The 18,567-nt window shown below is 36.2% G+C and overlaps 1 protein-coding gene across 2 annotated transcripts in view; it reads left to right on the forward strand.

Moving 5' to 3' along the window:
- Positions 1–394: 394 nt before the first annotated feature.
- ARPP21 (cAMP regulated phosphoprotein 21) overlaps positions 395–18,567 on the forward strand; it is a 156,704-nt gene continuing 138,531 nt past the window's right edge. Inside the window, exon 1 of one of the 2 annotated variants that reach the window (XM_023214695.3) lies at positions 395–1,262. The gene's annotated coding sequence lies outside the window, so the exon portion shown is untranslated. Of the gene's footprint in view, positions 1,263–3,213; positions 3,266–18,567 lie in introns of those variants that run through there. The other variant, XM_023214691.1, reaches the window with a different exon arrangement.

Below are 18,567 nucleotides of genomic sequence, written 5' to 3' on the forward strand. Positions count from 1 at the left end.
TTTCTCTCTGATTAATAATGCTCACGCTGCTACGCGTGGCTCATGCGCTTTGTCTCCAGCCTTAGGGCTGGCAGAGAACGGCCCAGGGAATGAGTGGTATCGCGGGCGCCCGGCGCACCCAGCAGGTGCCATCACTCTGGATGGGCCAGTTCTGGATGCTCCCAGTGGCACAGACGCGGCGACATCGGCAGGCGCCCGGCTGCGGCCACCTCCCGGGTGTGGCGGGTCTGGGGCCCGGGGTCTCCGGCCAGAGCAGCTGCGGAGCCACGTGCAACACGCGCGTTGCCCTCAGCCCGGGCGGGGACCGGACTCATCCGGGGCTGCGGGGAGGAGCCGGGCGCCGCCCCCGGCGGCCGTGCCAGCCGCGTGGGAGGGCACGGACCGGCGGAGGGGCAGACGACGGAGGCGGCCAAGCGGGAGGAACGGGACCGAGGGATCGACCGAGGCTGGCGGGCTAGGGGTGGGACTGGCAGAGCCACGGACAGGTGGGAGCAGTCAGACAGCCTGAGAGAGAGACCAGAACGCAAAGAGAGCTAGAGCATTAAGTAGGCAGGGAGAGGCACACAGAGGTAGACAGCGACACTCGCGTGCTGCCTCCCCCCACACGCCCTCCTCTTACCGAGCGAAGCGGCCAGGGGCACAGAGGGGGAGAGGACTGTGGGCACAGAAGACCGGAAGAGGGACGCTGCGTTGCTGGTGGGACGGAGAGATTCGGACGGACGGACAGAGCAGCGCACAGACTGGCAGCCTGCGAGACTGGCAGCTTTGAGAGCAGAGTGCAGGAAAGCGAGAATCCCGCGCTGAGCTGCTAGTCGGACCGACAGACGGTCGGACTGACAGACGTGCAGACGGACAGAAGAGCAGACAGGAGGCGGGGGCGCGTTCACTCCCGGCGGCCAGCCGGGCAGGGAAGGCGGCGGTGGCACCTTCTGAGCGCGTCTGGAGCAGAGACCAGCAGCAGCAGCAGGGGCATCGGGGACGCAAGCCGCGACCGAGCCGCCGCCGCAGCCCTGGCTGCCACAGCTGTGCGGGATCCCAGCCGACACTGCAGAAAGCTCCTTTTACTAGCAGTTAAATAAATCGACCAAAAAACAAAACAAACAAACAAACCCAACAACAACAACAACAGCCAAGCCAAAAGCCAAAACAAACTAATCCAGCCAAATCAATCATTGAGAAACAATAATATTAATAAAATCCAAAACTAAATCAAACCAGTCAAGGCACCAAGACGCAGGGGGGATATCCACTGTTCGATCAAGGTAATAATCAAGGTCTTCCGACGTGAACATTGCACGCCTTTTGTGGATTTTTAGAATTCCTTCTTTCTTTCTGCCATATATCTGTCTTGTTTCTTTTGAATTATTTCTTGTCTGTATTTCTTCTTTGTGTTTGTAGAAAGCTGATGTTGTTATACATGTATTGTGTTTTTTTATGTTTCGTCAAGGAGGGATGGACTCTCCTTCCCCCAAAAAGGGCAGATGTGGAAAGCTGGAAGCTGGCAATGTTTTTCATCAGAGAAGTCTACAGTGATTTGTATAGGCTTTATGGTAGAAAGTTTGCGATGCTCTTTTCGAAAGAGACCCGTTGAAGCGGTAGAAAGTTATACTCTGTTGTTGCATGGAAGGACTGGGGTCCTAGGTCCCAAAGTGCTCAGGGGGATGAATAGAAAAGATGTTCAGTTTTATTTTTACACGTATGAAATCTGTGCTTCATTGCGAATCACATTTCTGTCTCAGGTTGTAGATATGGTGGTAGAATTGAGTTGAATTAGACAGGTGTTTAGAAAGTTTCTTAGGAATAGGAATTAATTCACTCAATGTTTATGCATAGAAATATAGCTGGGGTGGATGTGGTTGCTGTCAGCTATTCAGGTTAGTTACCTGATCACCTCCTGAAGATGTAAGATCAGGACAGAGTCCAAGCCTAAAATAAAAATCAAAGAGAGAATTGAAAGTTATAGGGGTGGGCAGCTAAGAAATATAAAAGGCTGGTAGAAATCATTTTCATTAGAATATGTTTAGAATATAGATACTCATTTTAATATTTGATTTCTTTAAATTTTTTGAGTTTTGATTTTCTACCAGTATGACAGCCTCTCAAATCAAGAAGGATATTCTCCAAAGTTGAAATGAATCTGTGTAAGATTTCGTTCAAATGCAGAATAAATTCAAATGATCCCTAACCCCTCCTCATCTACTTTGGAGATAACAACTGCTATGATTGTTTTAAGTAAACAGAGAAGTGGAGATGACAGGAAATCATTTTTCATTTGTTAAAAATCGGAAAACCTTTGACACACTTTAAAATAAATACACCTACTCCTTTGATTCTCTGTGTATGTATTACCACAGGGCTTAAATATCTTAATAGGATTTTAGTTAATGTCATTTTCATGAAAGACAGTCATTTGGAAGCCAAGAGCTCTATCTATGTTTTCACTCAAATAGCCGAGTAATCTACTATCTTGGCAGTAATTACTTCTGCTGCATTTCTAATGTGAATTGCATGTGAGAGGTTATGAATACACTCTTTTCAAGTGTATGTGGGTTTTCAAGGTATGTATTTGTGTTTGATCCTACATTTCCTTTGTTATAACATTCTCCTGCTTTTCATCACTTTGACTAACAGAATATTTGTAAATTTTCTGGCGAGTGAGTTTGGGTATACACTTTGAGGAATATGCTTCCTCATTACAAAAGATACGGAAACATAATTCATTACTACACTTGCTTATCAATAGTATTTTGATTTTGTTTAAATGAAATGTTTAAGATATGTGGATTGCTATGCATTCATGTTTTAAATTTATCCTCTCTGGGCATGATTTATGCCATTGGATAATTAACTAAGTTACTTTAGAAAACATGCCCGTTAAACAGAGTACTTTGTTTAGAGGAAGTATATTTAAAGAAACTTACACAGCTAAAGAATTTGACTTTCATCTCCTCAGTGACTTAATTTCACTACATGATGATTTGTCCTTTGCAGTATTTAGCTCAGACCAAGACAGAATTGTGTGTGCTATTAGATTTGCAAATTGCTGATCTCCCAGTGACTTTCCCTCTTAGATCCCAGTTGAGTATGGTTACCTTGAGAACTGTGGTATTAGCCGTGTTAGAGCATGCTCCACTGGGGAGTTCTGTGCAGTCTATTTTTAATGCTATTTAATGAAGGAGCGAGCGCCTCACTCAGCAATAAAAGAAGCATGAGGGAAGACAGAGCAGTGCATGGTTATGGATGCTGGACAAGGATATTTGGAAAGGTAAAGGCTGACCATTGGATATGGTAATTTTAATGAAGTCCTAATATATTGTATGAATGGAAAGACTGATTTTTGTTTGAGAATTATACATGAATAGTTCGATAGGTGTTTTTGTAAATGTCTTCACTAGTTCTTAGAAAGAAGACTCAATAATTTGAGTTTTTAAAACTTGAGGGAGATACTAACCAGGGAGTTCCTGCATGCATACTATTTTTAATACAAGCTGTCATATTCTTGGGTGGTGGGAAGTACAGAAATAATTTCAAATTCCTAAAATATTGTTCTGCTGAAAGGTTGGGAGCTTGTAAAACATTGTGCGAATAAAATAACTAACATGCTTCTAAGATACTACAATAACCTGAAGCTCTGCCTTGCGAATTGCTTCATTTTCTTTTATGAACTTGGAGTCTAGGTCCAGAATTGTGAGAACTAAGAGAAGCAGGAAGTTTTGATTGAACTTAATAGAATATTTGGGGTGTTTCTCTCCTTAGAATTAAGATAAGCACTACAGATTATCTTACTGAAGGCTAAACATTTTAAAAACATAAATAGCAGAGGCAGCACTGATATGTTTTGGAATGTTACAATAAAGGGCAAAATATCTTAACATTATAGTGTGTATAATGCAAGATGCCATCTGTCTGCAACATTTGCATATATGCAGAACACCTGTCTTGAGGTAGAAAGTGAGAATGTTCAGTCAGAAAGGTCTTGTGTTGATTTTCACATTAACAACATACTATAATCAGGTTATTCTTTTGTTCAGAGTAAAGCTAATTAGACAAAATACTTAAGTAGTTTCAAGGTTAATAAACATAAGAGAAAGTAAGCAGTTTCTATTAAATGGGGAAGTTAGTCATATAATTTTTGAATGAAGTTGTTAGAACAATGTGCAAAGTTGATCTGGATTTTTGCCTATTCTTATGAAAAATGATCCCCAAAAATAAACTGCTAAGGAAAACACATCACAATGAGTTACTGTGATTTTTTGTTTGTTTGTTTGTCTTTTTGACTTAGTTCTAGAGGAGGAAAACAATTCACACTGCCTAAAATATTTCCCTTAGTGGTCATGCCTTTTGGACCACAATGCTGATACCTTTCTCAAGCTTCTCAGATGAGTGGGCATTCTCATCGGAATTCAATGTCTATTTTGTCTGTGGACAAGATAATGATAAGCTACATAAGTAGAGTGTAGAATGAGTCAGCCACTGAAGGCACAATATACAATGTAGTCAGAAGTGAATATGATTGAGAATTCTCATTAGTAAGAGGAGACAGTTTGAAGTCCATAAGGTTGGAAATTGCAAATTAATCATTTGTATACAAGTCAGTTTAATTCAGATCTGCTTTGTGACAAGGTTAGGAGAGAATGTGGGGCTTAAAGGTGATGTCGACAATGAAAGCCATTTCTTCATATGGTAAGTACTGGCATCATTCTAACTGGTATCACATGGTAGTAGCCTATTTAGAAATTTGTGAATCTCTAATCACAAAAAGAATTGACTTCCTTAAAAATATATTATATCACCTGGAAAGTTCTGAATATATTTTAAGTCAGCGATGATGCATTTATAAAACATATACTTCCTCTCTTTAGACAAAGGATCTTTATGATTCCAGAAGCTCTACATTTCTGTGGACTTTGCCTTCTTTTATTTTTTATTCTAGCATTTTATGTTAAATATGATAAATGAATTTCAAGCAAGGATGTAAGCAAATGCTGAAGGACTGTCGAAGGGGAAAGAAAATATTAACAAGACATATCTGTAACTAGATTTGTTTTTCTTAGGGTGTCTTTGCTTCTGAGTGTTAGTTTCCTTTAGGTGGCTTTATGCCAAGTTCTAATACATTGATTATTTGTAGTGCCTTAGTCTTATTTAATTAATTTTGCTCATCTTGGATTAATTTTGGCCCTAGATATTGAAGTACATATTACTTGTATTTATATCACAACCAAGGATCTATGAGGATTAGATATGAGCTGAGATATGAAGTATTTCAATTATATACGTAATACGTTTCATAAAGCATAAAGTGCATGAGAAAGAATATCTGGTTCATTCAGCAGTTTTTAAATGCCTGGTAACATTGTTATCTGTGGTCTAAAGATATTTTATTTAGGCATACAATGCTCATATAACATTTTGAATGCACCTTTCTCTAAACTTACTGAGACATATCTGTGCTCTGAGAAATAGCTATGCAGCAAACCAAAAAAGTGAATTGAAATAATTACATCAAGACAATGGAGGGGATATTGAAAAACAAAGGGTTTGTTTGAATGCATCGAATTGCTCTCTACTTTCATACTGAATCCTTAGCATCATATTATGCTCCTGTTTTTCAGTCACCAGTATAGCTCCTGGCATTTCCAGGTGGAGAGAATGTTAATCACTGTCCATGGTCACAGAAGATCAATATTTTTTAATTTTTTTACACATTTTGCCCAGAGAAATATCTTTTGGCAGTTGTATAACCCCTGTTTAGTATATCTTTCAATGCGACAGGTTTAGAAGATTTTTGTATACGTTTTGTAATAAAGTGATATATATATATATTAGGATACAATTGTAATTGTGACATTAAAATGTTGAAGCATTAGTCCAAAATTGTCTTATTCAAGGAATATATTCCTAATTATTTATTAGTCATAAATTCATACATTTTAAAAGTAATATACATTACAATCATTCCTGTTATCTAGCAAAAGAAAATAATTTCTTTCTATCCAGGTAAAGAGGGCAAGTGTCCACTAGTAATTATCCCCTTTAAAAACAGGCCTTTTACTACATTCTCACATTTCACACTACTTCAAGATGATACAATTCTTAAATTAGAAATCTGTTATGAATAACACACAAAATATTAAGATTTTGTTAACAAAATCCCTTCTGTAAACATTGGTTTTAAGATAATTGCTAATAAAATTTGCTTTTAGCTTAAGGGAAGGATTCAAGATTTTTAACAAGAAAACAATTACGTCACTTTTTATTTCAAATATTCCAGCGAATTTTCTAGAGTTTTTTGGTGTATTATGGGTCATGTTTCTATGAAGAATTGTAAAGTGTAATATGTGATCTTTTTTTCTGCAGCTTTTTCACTGAAACAAATTCACAAAGCATATCTACCTAGATAAACCCAGTCATCTCTCACTGTTACCCACCCAAGTTAGGAAATAATTCCTTGTGATAGGGACATTTAAAAGAACTAAGTGGTTCCATGGCCAAATTTAGTGCTGGAACTCTTAATAACTGATAAGCATTCTTTTACATTTGTGTCATCCTTGGTTGCTTCTTTATTATACACTAAACACTTGAGATAAGAACAAGAACTCTCTCTAGGGAAACAGAAACCAGAGAAGTGGTTTTCATATACTTAGCAGATTTCCTTTTAATTGCTAAGATACAATACTCATTCAGAACAGTCTAGACCATTGGATCATACACTAAAAAAAAAAAAAAAAAATAGTTTATCCGTGTTGATATATTTTGGTCTAGTTGAAATTGAGAAACAACAAGCGAGGTAAAATATTTCAACATCTTTAAAGAACAAAATTGAACATCAATTTCTAAAAGTTTTATGGTCCTATGAATTCTGATAAAATATCCTGTGACACGTAAATCAGAAGGCCCAGCTATCATCTAATTGTTCAGTGATTCAAGTTGCTTTCAGATTATCTCACTACTGTTACATAGACCTATAAAAATTGAGCCACTGGTCAATAGAGGGTGAAGGAAGAGCATGTCAACTCACCGAAATTCAATGACTCCTCGTAATTGTTTAAATTTTATTTGCCCATAAATTCAATGGAAAATGGAAAGATAACAAATTTATTTTTCAGCTTTTTGTATGTTTCTAAAACTGCAAGCTAAATCCTCACAAAAAGTTCTAACATGGAGAGATTAAAAAAAAAAAATCTATACTCTGCATTTACATGTTTTTCTTAGCATTTTGCTTGTTGATATCTATGTAACTGTGGTGGAACTCCCAGTGTTGCTGGCATCAGATTTGATTTAATCATCAAAGAGCTTTTGGACAGAGAACAAGTAGATTCGATATGAGTATGTGACAGAATCAAGAATTCTGCAGCATTTGCAAGCTTTAACTACTCAATGCTTCTTTAAAACTATTTTTAAATGGGTGTAACCAGGCTTTTGGTTAAAAATATGGGACTTTATTTTCTTTGTTTAGAAAAAGAAGATTAAGGTTTTTAGTCAAATTATGATTCTTTAAGCCAATGTGGCACATAGCTGTATTAAAATTGCTATTAAATTCTGCCAAATTAATTAATCGTTAGGATTCTGCAGTCATATTTGACTACTTCTTGTAACTGGCCTATAGGAATGATCAAGATAACACTCTTTGATGGCTTTGTTTATATTTTGTTTATTTTAAATTTACTTAGATATGCTGATGTTGTAAGCATTTTTGGAAATTGTCAAACAACTGGCATTGTACTAAATTCAAAAACTTCACAGCAAGGAACTAGCTAGTATTAATGGTTCCTCATTCTTTTCATTCCCGTGTCATTTAACTTTGGTCACAACACTTTTTTGTGTGAAGATTCAAATTTCTCTCCAACGCTGAAATTTTCACGTAATCACTAACAGCATTCTGGAATGATAAGATAATCTAGCATATAATCATGTTGCATACACATGCTGCAGCTATCTGCTTACCCTTAGCATTGTTCAACACTCTAACAACTGAATGTCTTAATCTTTAATTATTGTTATCATTGTTGTCTTCAGCCAGAACTATGGATGACTCAGTGTTTTAGTGTTTTTTCATCATCGACAGGTAGGAGAGTATACGTAGCTAATGTGATAGAATGTGTATATTGCAACAAGCTTATACATCTTCCAGGATAAGAACGCAAATATCCTTCCAATAGGGAAATTATTTTATTCCAAAAATAATTGTAATGTCTGTGTTATTTGTCTGATATAATGTGGGAAGCTGCAGACAGAGATGTTTTGAATTCAGTGGAGCTTCTGATTGAAATTCAGATGAAAAGTAATAGAGAGGTTGTATACCAAAGGTAGTCTAGGAGCTTATCTGAGCAGGAGCAGGTAAATGAGCTGTAAGTGATGAAGGAAGGCTTTACCAAGGAGGCGCATGGCCCTCCATGAGATTCTGCATGTTAGAGAAATGCACAAAATTAGGATTAAAATGAAAGGGAAATAAGGGCTAAAAGTGGTGTATCTGAATCTCATTTTCTGTGACTTACCTTCATAAATATGCAATTCACCACCTGAATTGGTGTGTGGTACTGGTGTTTGGTTTTTGGGTCTGAGTAAACAGTGTGATTATGGCCAAAGCTCTAAACCTCCCTGTGCTTCACAGTTTCTACAGTTAAAGTTGTGTAGTAACATTGATCCCGACTCAACAACTTGCTAGTTGTGTGACTTTGGCAATTTAGTTAATTCCTGATTGCTTCAACTTTCTCATTTATAAGGTGGGAATAATGTTTACCTTTCATGATCAAAGCAGAAACAAAGCCCCTGACACATGGATATTATTCACTTAAAAGAAACCACTTTCCTTTCACATAAAACATTCAGAAAGAGATTACTCTTCTTACGTTTAAGGATCCCCACCTCCATTTAAGAAAAAAAAAATCTTTTAGTAATTTGGAATACAACTCTCCTTCATTGCTATCCCATAATATTTCTGATGGCTAAAATTGGTTATGCTTGACTCTTTCTGTGCTATGAAATATTGAAGGCCAAGTCAACGTAGTAACTAATCTCAGAGGTGTTCATTGTGTAAAGAACAGGATGCTTAATAAGCCCATAATCTTCTGCCAGTTTGTAAGGGAAGAAATGGTCTAATTCAGTTGTCTAAAAAGTTAACATATGGGTATTATCTCTCTGGAACGTTTTAGTTGTGTAATTTCTACTATTTAAATGAGGTGAATAAAGAACCAAATCATTGAATAGGAAACAATTGGAATGAATCCATGAAGGAAAATCCTAAAATCCTGCACTAGTGGATGGGAGCTGGGACTAACAACATATTTGAGGTGACATGAGAGAAACATTTTTCTATTCTGCAACAAAGCAAATGGAGCTTTGGCCTCATTGAGGGGTCCTTGGCACTCCCATAGAAGACTCCAGCTTCCTGTCTCCAAGCACTGAGTGAGCTGTTTGGAAAGGGCCACTGATCTGGCCTCTGATCCTAAAGTATCTGCATTAATTTTGCTGAAATGAGTCAGCACTCTGCCTCTATGAACATGGCCAGAGGAGGGAAAGACTTCTTTCGTAACTAAGATTTAAACAATTGGTTACCCTATCAAAAAATGGAGAGCCACAGATAGTATTCAACACAGGAGAAGGTGAGCTATACAAAGCAGTAAATGCATCCGATAATTGCATTTTATTTCCTATTATAAAATGGATGTCAGCATTCTTCTGGGGAATAGCCTAATCAACTATTTATCCAACAAAATTTCTCAGAAGGTGTCAGAGAATAAATGTATATTTCTTTGCTATCCAAAATATTTTGGAAAACAAACAAAAACAAGGAAAGTGTAGACATATTTTGTTCATATATGTATACATATGTATTGCTAGAGTCAACATGCTTGTGCACAAGTCATTTAACTAACTTACATTAAATACACACAAAAAAGGCCTATTTCCCAGTCCATTTTTCATTGTCCTTAGCAGTTGTTGGCTAGTATAGTGCTTGCATGTGGCAGATATTTAATCAAAGTTTGTTGAATTAAAAATTGACCTTTCTACTGATACTCAGAATTTAAAACGTACTCTAAGAAAGATTTTAATTGTATTTTTCCCTGAAGTTTCAGCTTAAGCCGATTTGATATTCATTTTCTTTTTGAGAGAACAAAAACCTGCCCTTATATGTAGAATTGTAACTACATTAGCTATTATTTGGGTTCTTACAAAGAGTTTCTTCTTCAGATCTCAGACGATGACTAGGGATTTGATGAGAATAACAAGGTTCCTAAGAGTTCAATCTGCTTAAGCTGACTACAAACATTACCTTTCCATCTAAGTGGAAGGGAATTCATTAACACTCAGTTAATATGGTCTTGGAAGAAAGAATGAGGCAAAAGCACGTTTACAAAATATTTCCAAATCATTGTTACACAGAACTAGAGGCAACCCATCTTTATTGGATGTGTGCCTTTGGAGGGATTAACCATGGTGAAGGACACCCAGCATGTCAGGAAGGAATTCACTCCTCCAAAGAACAAGCAAGTAGACAGTGCTGAATTAGAGGGCAGGGGTGAGGGACAACGAGAGAAGAGAATATTAACAAATTGGAGACTTTCAGACCCCCTTCCTGCTTTAAGCAGAACAGGTGCCACCAAGCTATAGGAAGCTCTTCTCTTCCTGCTACTTTGGAAAGATGATAGGATTAACCGGAGTTAAATAGAAAATCATTTAATCCAACTGGACCATAGAGAACTGAATTCATGTTTTACCCGATCTATAAAAATAATCTTGTTTGAAAGGAAGGGGTCCAGCTGATTACAAATGAAATGAGTTTGCTTTCTTAATTTGTTTCCAACATTTTAAGAAATGCTAAGTGTAATGTTGATGGAATGAATTTCCATTCACCCATCCACTTTAAACACACACACACACACACACCCCAAAAAATAAAACCTTATACCTTAACTTAGAAGAGGAACACCTTATCTTACTTCTCTGAGACTGTGGCAGGCTTTAGAAACATGTAGAAAGCAATAGATTTTGACACCATTGATATTCTTATCAGGAAGCCAGCAAAGTATATTCGAGAACACATTGTATCAAAGTAGGCAACGTCCATGGAAGCTGAATTGAGTAGCCAGCTGAGTTCTTGGGTGATGGCTAACAAGGCTTGTCTTTGCATCAGATATCATTACCATTTGCTCATTTATTCATTCTTATTTTTCAAGTATTTATTGAAGTTTTCTATGTATTGTGTCTCAGGCTAAATACTTGGGAAAACTTGATGTGTAGGATTTTATAGGTGCCTGGATGAGATGAATGCATTTTAACATTTCTAAACAATGAATTGAGTAATTGAGGGTTTGGCAAAAATCCAAAGTTATAGGTAGACAATATCTTGGATGATAAAGCAATATGAATTAATTCCAACAAATTAGAAAAATCTTTCTTCACCAATAAAGTTAATTAGGAAATCCCTAGGGAGTACACTTTGAGGATAGAAAAATACTGGTTTCCAGAAAACAAACAGGGAAGAGTGAGCACCACTGAGAAGCGTTGGTGTGGAGGAAAGTTCTGTTGGTGGTAATAGGCCACAAAGTAAAACCATCAGTTAGGTTGCTCTCCAACAAGAAAAAACACCATCAACCAAGACAAATGTATATGAAGTTAGTATGAACCAGTCATATTCTCTTTTTCAATCCCATTAAATCATACACTTACTATATTAGTTACTAGGGCTGCAAACAAATGATTAAAATTACATTGGGATTATGAACTGAAACCAAAGTTCAAGGTACCTGATCAGAGTAAAATATAGAAAATATATGAACCAGCCTACTTATTTAGAATTAAAAATTAGGTTTATCAAAAGACAAGTTATTCTTTGAATTTGTTGTGAGATTCCACATTTGTGTGTTTGAGAGAGGAAACAGGAAAATCATTTCAGAAAAAAAAAGTATAAAATGTTATAAAATCTATTAATCCTTAATAAATTAAAAATAGTGCCTGTGATCAGAGTAAGATGAAATTTAAATGGTTCTGTAGGAAAACCACAGAAGAATAAATGATTTGATCTATAGGCCATCTGAAGGATAATCTCTTTTTTAAAAAAAAAAAAAAAAGATGCATTATTTTTTCATTGGCAGCAAAAACAATTTAGATATTTGGAGGCAGAGAGATGTCTGGAGAAATATATATTGCCTCTGACCTGCCTCTTGTTCAAATACCTTGCTCTGAAATACTGAGAAAGAACCTACTTTTTGAAATTACCTGTAAGCAACAGGATTATGCCAGGTGATATCTAAGATCTCTTCCAGTTTATAATTTCCATTATTTAGTGACACTTTTTTGTATAATATTCACAGATCCATTTTTATTGGCTTGTTCATAAATGTTAACTATGTTTTATTCTTTAGTCCTGAAAGTAAGCACTAATGCTACCCAACAGGAGTGAAATTATTAGAAGGTGCTCTTATCAAGAATAGTTGGTTAAGAAAAGAGAATCTGGGTTCTCAGACCTGGGCTCAGATCCAACTCTGCAACTTACTAGTAAGTTTCTTAAGCTTTCTAAATCTCAGCTGTTTCATTTCTAAAAGGGGATTGTTCTAAGAATTAAATATAAACTTCTTACCTCATTTCTTGTTATTCATTTTTTTCTGGAGATCATAGTTTCAGAGTTTCTTATGTCCTTATCACTATGTTTTATTGATTGCATAGGCCTCACATAAATAAAGCATCCCCATAAAATCCCTCGCAGTCGGATTGAGAATGTTTTCATGATGTGGCAGTTGTCTTCGGTATTTTCTTCAGGCATAATTGGAATCTGTTTTCAACACAGCTATACTCTATATGATGAATGCTTCCATGTCAATGATTCAGTGAGGAGAGGCCATCTGTGAACACACAGAGTGCAGGCCATTGTTTCTAGAAGGCACTCCTTGCATAGACAGCAGGATTTGACCTTTTATAAGCTTGGATGGGCAGTAGAGACTTTGAATATTTGGGTATTCATGGGTGATTCAGAATTCTATGTGTACACAAAATGCCATGCAGTATTTTATAATCTACTAATGTGACTCAGCTTTGGGTAAGACTGTGGCTCTGGTGGTGATTTACAGAGGAAGTTAACTAGGCCTCCTAGATTTGTCTAGTAATACTCTAGAGAGTTTAGTCTTAGCATCCTTCCAGGAGCAATTTGGGACTGTCATCTAAGAACTAAGAATGATTTCAAATAAAATTACAGTAAACTTGTGACTTGTTCACTTTGCAGATAAAACCAATGGTTATATCCAGCAGAAGGCCATTTGTATAGTAAAAGATTTGACCAAAGGATATAGCAAGAGAAGAGAGCTCTAAAATCAATTTTTCTAAAATCACTGAAAACATTACCTCATTGTTTTGATCTAGCTGTGAAAATAGATTTTTTTTTTTATGTTTTAAGAAAGGATGAGGAGATATCACTTGTTTCATCGTTTATTGATTGGATCCTTAGGCTTAAGCAGGGATCAAACGGTTAGCACTGTTAGCCAAAGAATTTACAGCATTGAGACAGAAGCAGACCTACAAACTTAAATGAACTGGTATATTTTACTGCAAGTCTGGGTAAACTTACCTAATATATTGAATTGACAGAAAGCCAAAATTTAGGTATTCCTGATGAGGCACATCGATAAAGGGTAAAGAAGATCTTCATGAAAGGAGTATGATGTTTTTCTGAACTTGTTAGAGAAGCTACCATGTGGCCATTTGTGGAGGAAATCTGTACTTATTTCTGTATCGATTAGGTCATTTGTGCCATTTGTTCTGCTCTGCAGGAATTACTTCACTTGGCTTGCTCTTCCTGCACTCTGAATTACCTTGTTTCTCCAGGCAAAAATTCTTATCAGTATAGAAATCCAAGATTTCTGTAGCCTTGTGAATATTATTTGCTGAAGGCACAGGGAGAGTCATAAGTGAAAAGTCGTATTCTTCTACTGATTTTGAGTTTACCTTTGGATCGTGCTTGATCAAAAGCTACATGTGGCGTTGTGATTTCAAAGAAATAATTTGTTTTATTTTCTTGCACTGTGAGTGTTACCTGATATTTATAAACCCCCTCCTGTGTGAAAGGGACTTTGTGTGCCTATGTAATGTCCATACTTACCTGCTTTTTGGCTGTGGTCATAGCAGTGACATTATCTCTGTTATGATACATTTAGGGATTCTTGTTTAAGGAAGCATGAAAGATACATATTTCATCCTTAATTTTCTTTGTAATATGAATTACCCTGTAATAAGTCATGGCCACACAAAACAGAGAAATCGATTATCTCATCTGGGTATCATCTAACTAAGAATCAGGAGCTAAGGGAAGTAGGTAGAGTGAAGCCATGACAAAGAAGCCCATGGAAATTAATTTTTGAAACTGCCGCAAAGCACATGGAAATTTACCTGCATGCTTCACAGATCTATTTGTGGCTGCCGTTTATGGCATGAATGAATGATGCCATGGACTATCAGCTCCTGATTTTACATATCTTTGGGACACACTTTTCCCCGGTGTCATAGGAAAGGGGTAGGTTTGACATCACGGTGATCTAAATTTGAATTCCATCCTGCCTCTTACTCACCTAGCCAAGTTAATGAACCATTGTGAGTTTAATATTTTCTTCCTGAGTTACGTATAAAACACTTGACAAATAATAGAAATGATAGCTTGTTCCGGCTTTCTCTACATGTTCTGACTATCCATTAAAACACTGAAACTTGTAAGAATATGTATACTGAAATTGTATGTGTATCAGTATTTGTTTTGAAAATACTATAAAGTTGTGGTTTGTGTCACAAATATTGTATCAGTCCATGAATAACTGGAAAAGAAAAGTAAAATAAATTTGGAGGGTTGTCAGATTCTGTATCATTGGCTTTTATAAAGTGTCAACAAGATATATAATTAAGTAAAAAAAAAAGGGAAAAAATACAGCATATCTAAATCCATATTTGCACTCACCACCCATCTTAATTTGAAGCAATGAGGTTTATTTAGGGGACCTAATGGTTCACACTTAAGAACAAATAGATGCCCAGGAATAAGTGATTAAGAGAAAATATTTTTTCAGAAAATAAATGGTGATCAAATAGATGAAAAACAGTTTTAAAGATGCGTGATATTAAGTGATTAGTGAAGCTTAAAGGAGAATTCCATTTTCATTTTTTTCCCTAATGAGTTCACATGGTTTGAGCTTTTAAGTGCATGTTTTAAGTTACTCTTTTGTGATTCTTTCCAGTTAAGGTACATTACCTTGCTCTTCAAATATGTGTTCTAAAGATATTCCTCTGTAAACTCAGGGAAAGGCACTACATTATTTATTTACAACCTGTCTTCTGCCCCATGGGGAAGAAGTAATACCAGATAGATAAAGGTATGGAATTTACCGAGATTGAGGATGAAATTATCCGTTCTAACTAATACGTTTCTCCTGCAATTATCTTCTGAAAAACTTAGATAAGAATTAGCCCGTGTGAGCTTTCTTCGCAGACTGTTTGTCCTCAATTTGTTTTCTGCCAAGCGAACCAAACACCTGGTTTGCACACGCTCATTCCTTGACTGTGCTTTCTGTGTTTGTTGGCAGAGGGTGACGGTTGCTTTTAGCAGATGTGCAGGATCAGAGTGGCCTTTTTATCTTTCTACCCTCAAGGAGTCAGTTTCTCAGATAAAGGAAGTGGTGAGGTTAGCAGATGTTTCAGCCCTACCCTGAAATAAAAGTTAAGCATAGTAGGTATAATAAACATGTTTATTAATTATTTGTCAAAGGTAGTGCATTTGTTAAAATATTTGGAAAGACAAATTTAAAGGCAATGTTTAATTTTTATTAAATGTTAAATCTTATTTTATGACCTAAAGTAAACTAAAAATCAAAATAATTTTCTTTGTTTTCCCATTTACCTAACTTGAAGAAATGGAAAATCTTAGAAATAATATTTAGAGGTAAATATAAAGATTTATTTGTTATCAATATATTTTACATTATGTACATAAAACATATTGCTACAAATTTCTTAACCTAATTCATCATATGCATTAGCTAGCTTTACTCTGGTAAGTTTTAACCTACAACAAGGGTATAAGTTTTATTTTACTGTCGAGAAATATTTCTGCAGAGATAACAGAAAATAAATATGCATACTCTCTGATAAATATATATGTGTGTATATTGATATATTTATATATGTATATATTTGAGCTTTCTTATTATAAAAAGAATAATCTTTATTATTATGACTGATGGGGTGCTCCAGGCTAGCTTATTTTCTACTTTTTTCTTCCTGAATTCACTTTTTTCATTGCTAATAAACAATATCCCATTAAGGCTGAGATTATAGAAGAGAATCAATGAAGAGAGGAAACTTGCCTGTACCCCTCTTCTCTGCGCATCACCGCTGATGAAATGGCAGGACAGTAATAGAGAGTAAGATGATGAATTTATTGTTTCAAATGAGGACTCAGGGATTTCTGTACACTTTAGATTTTGATTTCATGGCTCTGCCCCAGTGACCAAAATGAGCTATACTGTATGTCTTTTAAATGCCAATTGGTGATTCAGGGCCCATATTTTAACACAAATGAGCCATCCTATTCCTTAAATGAATACTATTACAGAAGGAAGTAAATGTGAGTTTTCTTATGTCATCTCAAGGGGAAATCTCAGATGGTGGCACTCCTATATCACATAGGAGAGTTATTTCTGAAGCAGTAGTTCTCAAAACATCACATACATGAGAATCACCTGAAGGTTTATTGAAATACAGAATTTTTGGATTCAGCAGGTCTGTGGTGGGGCCCAAGTATATGCATTTCTAACAAGTTCTTAGTGATCTGGATGTTGCCAGTACATGAACCAGAATTTGACAACCACTGATCTAAAACATAAAACTTTTTGCCAGAATGTAGAATTTGTATGATTGACCTTTTATAATCTAAAAACAAAGGAATACTATAAAATTTCAAAACAAACTAATCTTAGAATAACTTTGAATTCACTTTCATTTAAAAATTATTTTTAAAACATATTTTTAAAGGAGGTGATGAGGAATAGCAGATTCCACTAGACAGAGTTAAGCAGCTTCTGTTTTGAATGATTATTGAATACAAATTTCTCTCTAAGATTGTGTGTACTAAGGGTTTCCAGTGTAAGATTATAAAATCCACTGAGATATAATAATAATCCCCTAATCCACAAGACTGGATATTCTAAAAATCAAGGAAAATTTTAAAATAAAAATTGGTGAGCATTAGAGGTTAAAACTGTCAACACAAAAATGTGAAGACAAAGATTTATAACAGCTTTGATTTTAGTTGCCCCAAAACTAGGAACAACTCAAATATCCTTTACAAGGTGGATGGATAAACTGCAGCACATCCATAGAATGGAGTATTGCTCAGCAATAAACAGGAGTTAATTACTAATTGACACAATAATTTGGATGTATCTCAAGGGAATTATTCTGAGTGAAAGAAGCCAATCTCTAGACACTGCAGATTGTGTGATTCCATTTATACCACATGTCAAAATGATAAAACTATCATAACAAAGGACAGATTGGTGACTGCTAGGAGATATGACAAAGGGAGGGGTGTCACTGTAAAGGGGTCGTATGAGGAAGTGAAAAAACTAGGACTGTTCTGTAGCCTGATAATTAGTGATGGTGGTGTATATATATGTATGTATGCAAGTGTCAAAATTAATAAAACCATACAGCACCTAAACAAGTCAAATTTACTGTATAATAATTTTAAAATTAAAAAGGCAGAATTACACTACCATTTAGTTACATCAAGTAACTGAATCTGCACAGTTATATGAGGTAAAAGTATCAATTTATATAAGTAAAATATGCTTTATTTCAAACAAAAGACATAAAAAAGATATGATCTCTATGAGAAACGTTCTTCAAAACGGGTACTAATTCCATTTTTTCCAGGCAGAGATCCTAGGCAAATTTTGGAATTTGGAAAAATCTGGCTGACATAGTCCTTAACTGTGTTACCCCTGGTACCCTTCCCCTATTTCCTCATTCGGTGTTTTTCTTAGAATCCTTTCCTGTAAACTTTTCTGCTTTAAAAACGATTTTCATGGACACGTTTATTTCTCTCATTCAGACTTACTGTGAAAAACTGACAGCTCTAGAACTTTCATCCAGTTACCTCCCACATATATGTACACGCCCTCAGAAATTGCCATCCATTCACAACTTGAAGAGTCCAGTGGTGGCTACCTTGGGGCTTCTGGAAGCCCATACCATTCTGAAGTAGCTATAATTTTTAAAGACACTAAGGTCTCTAGAAACGTCTGGAAGATCAGGTCTCCAGAAGTATTGGCAGTTTAAGTCTAACCAGGGCTCTGATCAGGTGATATCAATAAACATCTGTTGAATAGATGCATATGTTTCTCTCAGTGAACGAGTTAATAGCTAATACATTTATAAAGGCAACTCTGTGTGAAGTACTCTTCTGAGTACTTTATGTATATTAATGTGCTTAATCCTCCAAGCCACTTTTGAGTTAGGGACCCTTATTATTTCCATTTTCAGATGAGAAAACTGAGGCACAAACACATTTGGTAACTTGCTCAGAGTCAA

The sequence above is a fragment of the Piliocolobus tephrosceles genome, chromosome 2 (assembly GCF_002776525.5).
Source record: "Piliocolobus tephrosceles isolate RC106 chromosome 2, ASM277652v3, whole genome shotgun sequence".
NCBI classification, from domain to species: Eukaryota; Metazoa; Chordata; class Mammalia; order Primates; family Cercopithecidae; genus Piliocolobus; species Piliocolobus tephrosceles.